An 11,135-nucleotide genomic window follows, 5' to 3' on the forward strand; every position below is an offset into this window, starting at 1 on the left:
AATAATCCAGAAACCAACTCATGGTTAGACTTGGAACAGGCGTTATGTGGAAAGATCAACTTATCAGATCTTCCATTTATTAGCCAAACAGTTAAAAAACAGGATTGTTTCAAAAGTATTAATATAAATGCCACTTTAACAGCCTGGTGGGAATTTTTCAAAATATCAAAATCATCAATTCAACCCTGCAAAATGACACCCATCTGGAACAACCCAGACATCCTCATAAACAAAAAAATTATCCACCTCCCAGCTTGGCAAGCAGGGGGCATAAAACAACTAGAGCACATAATTATTGATAGAAGATTCATAACTCCCCAGGAACTTCAAGACAAACATGGAATAAATAACTTCTTGGAATTTCAGCAACTTAAATCAATTATTACTAAAAAGTTTAAATACAGAGACAACGATTTAAAGCTACCAGATGTAGTTACCACTCTGATCAATTTCTCAATGAATAAAACTCTCTCCAAAATATACAAACTTTTATGTAATTTAGATAACAATATTTCACTTCCGACAACAAAATGGGATGCGGATTTGAGCATCAGCACAGATGAAAGCTTTTGGTCAGAACTTTGTCTAAACACCTTTAAACTGACAAAAAGTCCAAATCTGCAGCTAATCCATTTCAAAACTCTACACAGAATTTACTACACTGGACAGAGGATGTTCAAGATGGGTCTCAGCAACTCAGACATTTGTCAGCACTGTGACGGTAATCTGCCTGACAATTACATGAATGCACTATGGTTCTGCACGCCTGTCCAGGCTCTCTGGCAGCAGGTATGTCCCGATCTATCAGTCTGGCTTAAGGTTTCAATCACAGCTTCACCGTCACTTTGTGTGCTTGGTGACATGAGTGCCATCGATGTAGAAGGAGGATTAGGCTCTATCATTTTCATAACTCTTTGCATTGCTAAAAAAACTATTTTAATAAATTGGAAAAGCAAGAAAAATATAAATATAAGTCAACACAGAAATCTGCTGCTTGATCATATCAGCTTGGAAAAAATGTCAGCCCAAGGTTCAAGTAACTTTGAAAGAATTCGGTCTCTCTGGTCTCCCATAGCTAACTCCATGACTTAGGGGGTGGGGGGGCCTGGTCGTCGTTGCTCCTTGCCCTTCTGCCGTGGGCCGGGGTGGGGGTCGGGGCCTCCGGTGCCTGGCGGGGGGTGGTGGGGGCTCTGTTGGTCGGGGGGTCGGGTCCGGCGCCTGGGTGGGGCGGGCTGGGGTGCTGCGTTGTCCTCTGGGCTTGGGTGTGGGGGTGCGTGGTGGGGGGGTGGGGTGGTGGTCTGGCTTGGCTTGGGGGGGTGGTCCCTTTGCCTGTGCTGGGGGGGTTGGCGGGGGGCCCTGCTCGGGGGGGGGGGCAGCGGCGCCGGATGGGCTGTCCATCTACACCTGGGGCTGGGATCGGCCTTTCCCTGTTATATATCTGTTAAAGACTATATGAGTATAAATGAGAGAAATAACAAACAATGAAAGACTAACAATTATAAACCCACTGTAACAAAAAGAGCAGGAAACAAAATAAGATGGGACATGTAAACATAATACTAACTAGAAGGAGCTGCATTTCCAGAAGAAAATGCAGGGTTGAATGCAATATTGCTGAATGAAAATGAAACTTAAAGGATAATAATTGTCTGAACATTTTAATAGTTGAATGGTTGAGACAGCTAAGGGTTAGAGTCCCAAAAAGGCCTAGAATTCTTAAAGAAACTTAAAAGTTGCAAAAAAACAATCGGCCTGTCCTAGAATCTTGTTGCACGGAGAGTGAAATTCGGTCCAGAGAGGCATTCTCTGTTGGTTCTGATCACTCTGTGACTAAAATAAATAAATACAAAATGGGGAATTTGGATACAAACCTAGAATTAACAGGGGATCCAAAGTACATGGAAAGGGCTTATCCAGGTTCAAGTAAATTGTTGAGAAAATGGGATAAAAACTACAATTTTAATTAGTTCAACGGTTACAAATTAAAAATTCAATAAAAAATAAACAAAAATAGAGAAGAATTAACTTGTGCAAAGCTGTGGTTAAATGAAGCAACAAAAAGAAAGAATGCCATTTAGAAAAGTTAAACATGAGAAGCATGTCTGGTGGCAAAGAGAGAAGATGATGAGTCAGTTGTGACAAAACCCAGACTCCTGCAGAAGCCTGCAGCAGAACTGCAGCCTGAGGATGAACAAGTTAAGAGAATGGGGTAACAGAATCCAGACGATTTCTCACCACCTCCTTATCAGGATCCAACTGCTTCTCTGTTGACGGGTCATTACCCACCATTGACTGAATTAAACAAATCAGAAAAAGAAAAAAAAATACATTTAAGAGGAAAAGGACAAAACCTGAATGGAGCAAAACTATTGGGGTTGGATTGAAAGAGACATATCCAATGACTGAAGTGCCCAATCCTAGAGCTGGAGAAGATGGCCAGAGACCTACACATCTTGTGTTTAGGATCTGGACAGTAGAGGATGTTAGGAATGCAGTGGAGGGAGTTATCCCTCACCGAGAAAATCCAGAGGATTTTCATGAACAAATGATGGAAGTTCAGAGAGCTTACCATCTGAATGGCATTGAATGTCAACAAGCGTGGATTGACTGCTATAAAAGCAGACTGGGTAAAAGTAAAGGGAAAATGGAACCATAGGATGATGACGATCCTCCCATACCTCTTCTGCATAATAGTCTTGAGTTGATCCAAAGGCTTACACTTTTAGGACAAAGACTTATAGAAGCCTTTCCAATTGTAAAGAACTGCTGATGGAAAAATGGGGAAAATAAAGCAAAAAGATGGAAAGTCAGTGTATGATATTAGAGTAAGATTTAAAAAAGTGTTCAAAGCTAATAGTGGACTCAGAGATGATGATAATGATGATGGTCCCAATGATTTATATCGCTAGAGAAGACATCACGTGATTCCCCATGGGAGGAGAGTACCGCCATCTTGGTGAGGTCAAGTCACTGCTGCAGTGCATGCATGTGAACACATTTTTGCAAATTGCCAATTCATTGTGCGGGTTTCAACTACCAAAATCAAAGAAATGAGTCCACTAAGGAGGAAGGCATAACATTTCAAAGGCCATATACTTTATTTTTTTTCTTTTAATGCTGCAGGGGTTTCATTAATAGTATACATGTTGACATGCATGATGCTGCAGGGCTATTATCAACATGCTGCATGATGTACGTATTATTTGCTGTCGATATTAATGTAAATTTTATTTTTTTAAGACTATATACAATATACCAAGACTAGGCCACTATAGAAATATAGATTTATACATTTCTGACTCAGTGACTGAACTTTTCTTGCAGCTTTCCAATGGATTCAGACTTAAGGAAAAAGTGGGCCTTAGCCATCACAAGAGCTAACCCAGATGGATGACTGTGGTTACCAACTTGAAAAACACTCTGGCTTTGTTCAAAACATAGCCAGAGTTTTGATAAGACTGGCCAGACTGTTTGCTTGAAACCCGGCACCATACCAACTGTGTTACACCAAATTGATCACTCACATGATTTAGTAGAGTAAATCTATTGTTTTTCTTTGTTTTTTTTTAGGGTAAATCTATTAGTAACTTTTGGACTTATTGTTGACGTATTATTGATTTATTACTATTATTTAATTGAATTATTATTGATGCATTATTATTATTAATATTTATTTATTGTTGTTATTTATTATTATTGACTTATTATTGATTTGTGGTTATTATTTATTATGATTGATTTACCATTGATTTATTATTATAATTTATTATTAATATTATTGTTGACTTCTTGTTGGGCTTTTCTAAATAATTTAAATTACATGTCAAAGAGATCTACAAATGTTTAGAATTTTTTTTTTAATTCTTTGTGATATTTTTTTTATTTGTAAGAAGTCCTGCTACTATACATTTTTCATTAAAGTTTGATATTTTAAGGCTGAATGTTTCTCTTATTTAACAACAAAAAATTATTTATATACAGTATATATATATATATATATATATATATATATATATATATATATATATATATATATATATATATATATATATATATATATATATATATATATAAATGATATAAAAGCTACTTATATGCCACCGAAGGCTTTTGAAAGCATTGTCATGTGGGCGCTGCCGACCTCACTGAGACAGCGTCGCGTGCGCCACCGTTGGCCAGGCTTCCCAAGCGGGCGTGTCTCCTCTAGCACTATAACTCATTGGATGGTCCCTATAGACAGCAGCTGAAACAAGCCTTACTGCAAACTATAAGACCAGAGATTGCAGACTGGATAAAGAAGCACCATATTTATGAATTTTGCTGTTCAAGGAAGAAAAGCGATGGTGAATAAAAATAAATGTAAGACTCAATGTGCAGATACATTTTGGCAGGATGAAAGCATGATGTATGTTTTGAACAGAACATGAACAGAGGAAGAATTTGTGGATGTGGCCTAGGGGCGTGGCCGAGGAAGGGGACATTTTAGAGGAAGGTTTATAGGAAGTGGCAACAGAGGGTCAGAGCAGGATGATGATGGATGTTAGATATGTGGACAGAGAGTTCATTGGGTGAGAGATTGCCATAGAAGTCAGATATCAGATTGACTAGATGGTAGAAAAAAAAAGAAAAGATTATGAATCTGAACCAGAAATTCAACCAGTTAGTGATGAATACTTAGATCTCAATTTTATATTCACTCATATCCAACCAATTTTTATTAATTCCTTCACTCATACCTTTATTGAAAAAGCATAATACGACATGATGACCTGCTGACACTTTATTTAGATATTTGTCCTTACATATATTCAGTACTTTGTCTCTTATTCTTTGTATTATTAGAAATACTTTGTGGTGGTTTCTCAGCTTGTCAAAATTGCATTAAAAATGTACAGTTTCAATACCTTGTACCTTGGTATATTTGTCTAAATATTTTGTAAGAATGTTCTATTTTGCCAGTCATATTAGATAAAACATTTGGAAGCACCTGCTGTGGTCCAAGTTGATAATGATGTCCCACAGCCATCTACCTCAGTCATTTAGAAGGAGACGGATACCACTTCAGAACCTGTTTTAGAGTAGGATACAGAGCCAAACATTTGTACTGAAGGGCCATTTGCATCTTCTCCACAACAGCAAGAAACATCGAGTTTGCACATCATTGTAAATTAGTTGATATGGTATATATTTTCATAGTCAGTCACAGTGTGTACATAATTTCATAAAATGCATGACAGTCCATATTTCTACTAAGAGAAGCAGACCAAGTTTAATTCAATTTTATTTTATATAACCCAATTTTACAACAAAAATTGTCTCAATGGGCTTCAAACTTTAAGTTGGACTAGTTGTATATAATTTTTTTTAATTTTATAATGAGGGAATTTTAAACCTCAAGTAAACATGCGTGATGTTATCCTTGAAAGAGTTATTGTTACTTTTAGAATATAGCAGTCCTACAAGCTGTAATAATTTACAAGCATCTAGTTTTACTTTTGAGCATTTTAATTTTTAAATATTTGAACAATAAAGTAACCATAATAAGCAATTGTACATTTCAGTGTCGTAATTGGGGAGCATCGAGGGGCGCAACTGGTGTGGATCGCCCAGTAGGGTGAGAGCGAACTAAAAATTATTTCTTTGTCATGTTGGTTTGTTCATGATTTTTAAACATTCTCTTTCTTAAAAAAATATAACTTTAGTCAAAATTATGTTCCTTCATTAAAAAACACGACTTCCAGCTCCAGGACACGGTCCCCCCTTGACAAAAATTGACTTTTGCAGAACTTTTTTGGCTGAAACTATTACTCACCTAATATCTTGGATGGATGGATGGATGGATGGATGGATGCATGGATGGATGGATGGAATAATTTTAATATATATATATATATATATCTCAAGAACGTGCTGACATTGCAGAGTCCCATTAACAAGCTGAGAGTCAAGAGTCGTGATACTGGAAAGGTAAATGATAATGCATTATGCAATACAAAGCCTCCAAAACATTGATTTTTCACCTGTTTATAATCTGCACATTCTTTATTGTTTAACCTTTTAGTATTAACCCTTGTGCTATCGTAGGCACTTTAACATTGGGAGTTGGGTCATTTAGACCCACTAGACAGTGCGGTGAATCTTTTTTCTTCAATGATTTGTGAACCTCACTGGTGTCCATGGATTACATGAAATCTTTCCACCTTTATCCACCTTTGTCATGGTAGGGAGAACACGTCAGTGCAAGGGTGGGGTCATCTAAGATAGCACAAGGGTTAACCAGATATGTATATTTAATGTTGCATCACAAAAATCAACATTTGAACTCAGAAATATCTAATAAAAAAAAACACAGAGATGTTTTCCTCAACAAGTTTTATTCAGTAAAATAGCTAATAAAAATAAGGAATGTGACAGATGTTTTCCACACGTTTTTCCTTCCATTAGACCAGTTCCCAAAAAACTTCTAAAACTTTGGAGAAAAACCCTGGAATAGTTTCTGAGGAAAAAATATGAAAATGTCATTAAAATATATTGTTTACAATTTTCCAAACTGCATATCTGTCCAAGATCCTTAATTTAAGTTGTCATAATGTTTTTTAAAAGAGTACCATGCAATTTTTCATTTAACATCAATATTAATTGTTAAAATGACAACAGATGAGGCAGATGTTTTAAATACGTTTGTGTGTCATGCTGTGTCACAGTTAACTGAGCACGCCACATTACATCTCCCAAGGTGAAAATCATTTCAGAGCTGTCAGCAGGCAACAATTTTACTACAAGACAAACTGCACCAAAAAACGTCACAACAATGTAGGGTCAATTAAAGTCTTCAAACACTTACTTTTCAGGCACTAAAGACCTCAAATTCATGAAGTTGTTACAGGACTGCATCTGCCATGGAGTAAAAGAAGATGTAGAGTCGTATTAAAAACTGAGTCAACATAGTCCTTAAAAAATGAGCCAACTACGAGGGCTCACAGACCCCTTTCAAATGCTGTGGAAGATCATCCGTCATCATTTTATATTCCTGACACATAAAGCAACACTTGCTGATACTGTCCTATTTTTGATTATGGAGTCTTCCCTCCCCCAGTCTGAAAAATGTAGATGGTCATCAAATAAATTCAACAGGCAGCTGCAAAACATGATATCTCCCCCACAGCACTGCTCATTCCTGCTCAAAAGGTTAAGAGGACTGGTGTCTTGTTTCTGTAAATGCAAGCTAATTCTTCTAGTAAACAACATTACAGACATATTTGAGGCACTCTACTTTCCACTGCTTTTTCTCTCTCTTTCTATATATAAGTATAAGTATACATATACACATAAACATATAGCCTACATAAAAACATAACAAAATGTTTTACAAATGTTTTTGCAAAACAAATTTTTGAAGAAAACAAAGCACTTTGGGCCTTCGAGGAAAGTAGAAAGGCCCTATACAAGTATTTGCTGTTTACCATTTACCAAATCACTGATAATAATAGGTTTTATTCAAAGGTGTGTTTTATGTCAACTTTTGAATTCCAATTATAAAATTATGTAAATCTTGTAAATATTTCAACATGATTTTCCAAACCATAGCCCTCTCTCCAATAGTATCAAGACTGTAAATATATTCTACATTTAAGAGTAATGTCTGTATTTAATGTTCCATCACAACAATGTCATGAATTACATTGTTCTTGTTTGTCAAAAAATTGTCATTCTGAGTTATGTTTCACCATTCTGAAATGGAGGAAGAACAGATGATAGGTTTCACAGAGATAAGCATGAGTTATAAACATAAAGTTACAGTTGCGCGATGGCCCCTGTCCTTCATTTAGTAGTCTTTGTCAGGATTAGATGTACTGTAAAAACTGTAAAACCAGTTTATCTGATTTTTTTGGTGCCAGAAAAAAACACATTGACACTCTCAGTCAGCACACTGAACCGAAAGCATCTGACATCACCCACAGAATTCTATGTGGTGAAAATGAAGCCTAAAGTGGTTTCGGCATGTCACCGCCGCCAAACTCAAGTACCTTCAGAAAATGGACAGGACAGGGTAAAATTATAGTTTTAATGAGTAAACCCACGGGTCCTGGGGAACTGCGATTTTTGGTCCTTCCGGGGTGGCCTTGATATCAGGAATAGACTGTGGATGCTTGGTATGGACACCGACCGGGATCAAGGCCAAAAACAAACTAGAACTAACAAAAGTAGAGCTAAATAAACTGAAAACTAATAAGAAAGGAAATTACATTGACTAACCAATAGCACTGAGTTTCTTTGCCCCAATGGAGGTCAAAGTGCACCGACGTCAGAGTCTTTCCCTGCTGCAACAGACAAACTACACCATGAAACAGTAAAGCATACTATTAGAGTTACTAAAGTCTCACTTCATTGGTCAATAAGAAGCTAGTAGGAAATGTATACAAATGCTGTTATGGGTTGCCCCTTGGAGACGTTTTAAAGTTCTGTTTTTGCAGGTTTAGCTGTGGTCTCTCCCAAAATGGTCCCATTTGCCTGCAATTATCTTGTCTAACTTTGTTTTTTAAGGGTTGCTTATTTTGTGTTTGGTGTTGAAGCGTCTTCTATGCTGTTGCTTTGTTTGGCATTTTGATTAAATCCTTGAAACCTTCTGGACTTTGATACCCTGATTGATTCTGGTTCTGATGACAACCTGATTTCACAAGACGTGGTGAACAAACTCTCCATTTCTGTTGAGCCTTTAACTACAATTTTGCTAATTCATGCTTTTAACGGTTCAGTCACACACTGGTTTTCTGCACACATTGTAAATATGAATGTGACTGTGTCAGGTAACCACAATCAACTCATATGGTTTTATATAATGGAATCTATGAAACCACTTGTAATATTAGGTTTTCCTTGGTTGTGTAAACATCCTCCTTACATTGACTGGGTTTCCGGACGTGTATTGTCCTGGAGTTTTTTTTGTATGATGAATTGTCTGGTTGCTGCGGCTGAATGTTCCACTGTTAATAGACAACCTCCTCCTGAACCACTGGACCTCAACAATGTCCCCTCTGCGTATCATGATCTGAGTGCGGTATTCAGTAAGCTTTGAGCTAAGTTTCTGCCCCCTCACCACCCCTATGACTGTGCTATAGATCTCCTACCAGGGACTTAACCACCTAAAGGTCAAATCTACCCTTTTTCTCTTCCTGAATGGGAGGCCATGGAGGAGTACCTGCAGGAGAGTCTACTGGCTGGAATAATCTATTTCTCTTCCTCTCCGCAGGGGCAAGCAGGGCAAGCTTCTTCGTGGGCAAGCAGGATAGGGGTCTACTGCCTTGTATTGATTACAGGGGGGTTGAATAACATCACTGTCCAGAACACTTATCTCCTCCCTAGGGACCCTGATCTTCACCAAAATGGACCTGCGGAGTGTATACCATCTGGTTCACATACTGGAGGGGTATGACTGGAAGACCACATTTAACATCCAAGTGGTCATTTCGAGTATCTGGTTTCTGGCCTTTTGGTCTCACAAATGCTGCTGCAATGTTTCAGAGTCTAATCAATGACCTTCCTTATATGATGTATGAAAGAAAATTTGTGTTTTTGTACCTTGATGACATTTTGATATTCTACCCAGATCTCGACACCCACGTGCAGCACATAAGAGCCATTTTACACAGCCTTCTCAAGACCAGCTGTACTACCCAAAAAATGCAAGTTCCACGCCACTCAGACCAAGTTTCTTGTCCACGTGATTCCCCCTGGGACTATGCAAATGGTTAAGGTTAAAGCCGTTCTTGTGTGGCCTGTTCCTTCTGGATGTTAGCAGTTAAAGCGCATCCTGGGGTTTGCAAATTTCGACAGGCATTTCATGCGAGGCTTCAATGGCATGGTTGCACCCTTTCACAGACTCACCTTGGCTAAGGTACATTTTGTCTGGGATGAGGGAGCAAATAAGGCGTTTACTGAGCTGAAAAGACGTTTCTCTGCAGCTCCTATCCTGACTCGGCCTGACTTCTCCAAACAGTTCATTGTGGAGGTGGATGCGTCTGAGTCTGGAGTGGGGGCAGTTTTGTGTCAGAGAGCGTCTGACAATAAAGTTCATCCTGCAAGATCACTCCTGCTGAGAGAAACTACAACATAGGAAACAGAAAGCTGTTGGCAGTAAAATTAGCCTTGGAGGAGTGGCGTCACTGGTTGGAGGGGGCTAACTAAGCATTTATGATTTGGAATAATCATTAAAAGCTGGAATACTTTCAAACAGCCAATAGACTTAACCCACGCCAGGCAAGATGGGCCCTGTTTTTCCACAGGTTCAATTTCTCCCTCTCCTACTGGCCGGGCAGTAAAAATTTCAAGCCGGCCGCTTTTCATGACAATTTCAGTGAGAGAAGGAATCTAAAGATTCTACTGCAGCTGTCACCATTGTTACTCCTCATCTTGTGCTGGGAGCTTCTTGATGGGCCTTGGAACGCAAGGTCAAAGCTTCTGTTCCTGATGTGACTACCATTCTTGTAGGATGTCCTTCTGACTGCCTGTTTGTTCCTCCCTCTCTTTGTCCTGCACTTTTCAAGTGGGGTCACTCTTCTCTGTTAGCTTGCCATCCTGTAGTGCCGAGGACTGCGCTCCTAGTGGCTCAAAGGTTTTGGTGGCCCATCATGTCCTCGGACATTAGGGCTTTTGGGCTCTCATGCCCTATGTGTGCACATGCCACCTGTTCGAGAGAATTCTGCAAGCACTTGGTCTTTTCAGCAGCCCTGGGCTGAGAATTCACATAACACCCTCCAAAATTCTTCAGGATATTCCCTTTTTCAAGGAGCTATGGTGATCAGCCACTCCTTTTTTTCCCACCAGGAACAATCACCTTGTACCTCTGGTCCCGCTGCATTTGTGAGGCATTGTTGGCGTACGTGGAGCAGATATCTACACTGCTTCTGGAAAACCAGGAGAGATTCAGTGGCAAACCATCATAGGTCAGCTGTTCCTGAATACAAGGTGAGAGACGAGTGTGGCTCTCTTCCTCCGATGTGCCGCTGAAAGGGGGAACAAGGAAGCTGCATCCCTGTCATAGTGGTCCATTCTTTTTTTTTTTTTCGTCCATTCTCAATCACCTGGATCATCAACCCCACGGCTGTCAAATTGGAACTTCAGAAAAACTTGAAGAT

General features: G+C 38.9%; 1 long non-coding RNA gene across 1 annotated transcript; it reads right to left on the reverse strand.

Moving 5' to 3' along the window:
- Window positions 1-6,355: 6,355 nt before the first annotated feature.
- On the reverse strand, window positions 6,356-7,057 carry LOC105358485. Its single transcript, XR_912120.3, has 2 exons — window positions 6,845-7,057; window positions 6,356-6,496 (listed from the first exon to the last, which is right to left on the reverse strand). It is a non-coding gene; the product is annotated as an uncharacterized LOC105358485 (long non-coding RNA).
- Between the last annotated feature and the right edge of the window lie 4,078 nt (window positions 7,058-11,135).

The sequence above is a fragment of the Oryzias latipes genome, chromosome 8, assembly GCF_002234675.1.
Source record: "Oryzias latipes chromosome 8, ASM223467v1".
Taxonomy (NCBI): domain Eukaryota; kingdom Metazoa; phylum Chordata; class Actinopteri; order Beloniformes; family Adrianichthyidae; genus Oryzias; species Oryzias latipes.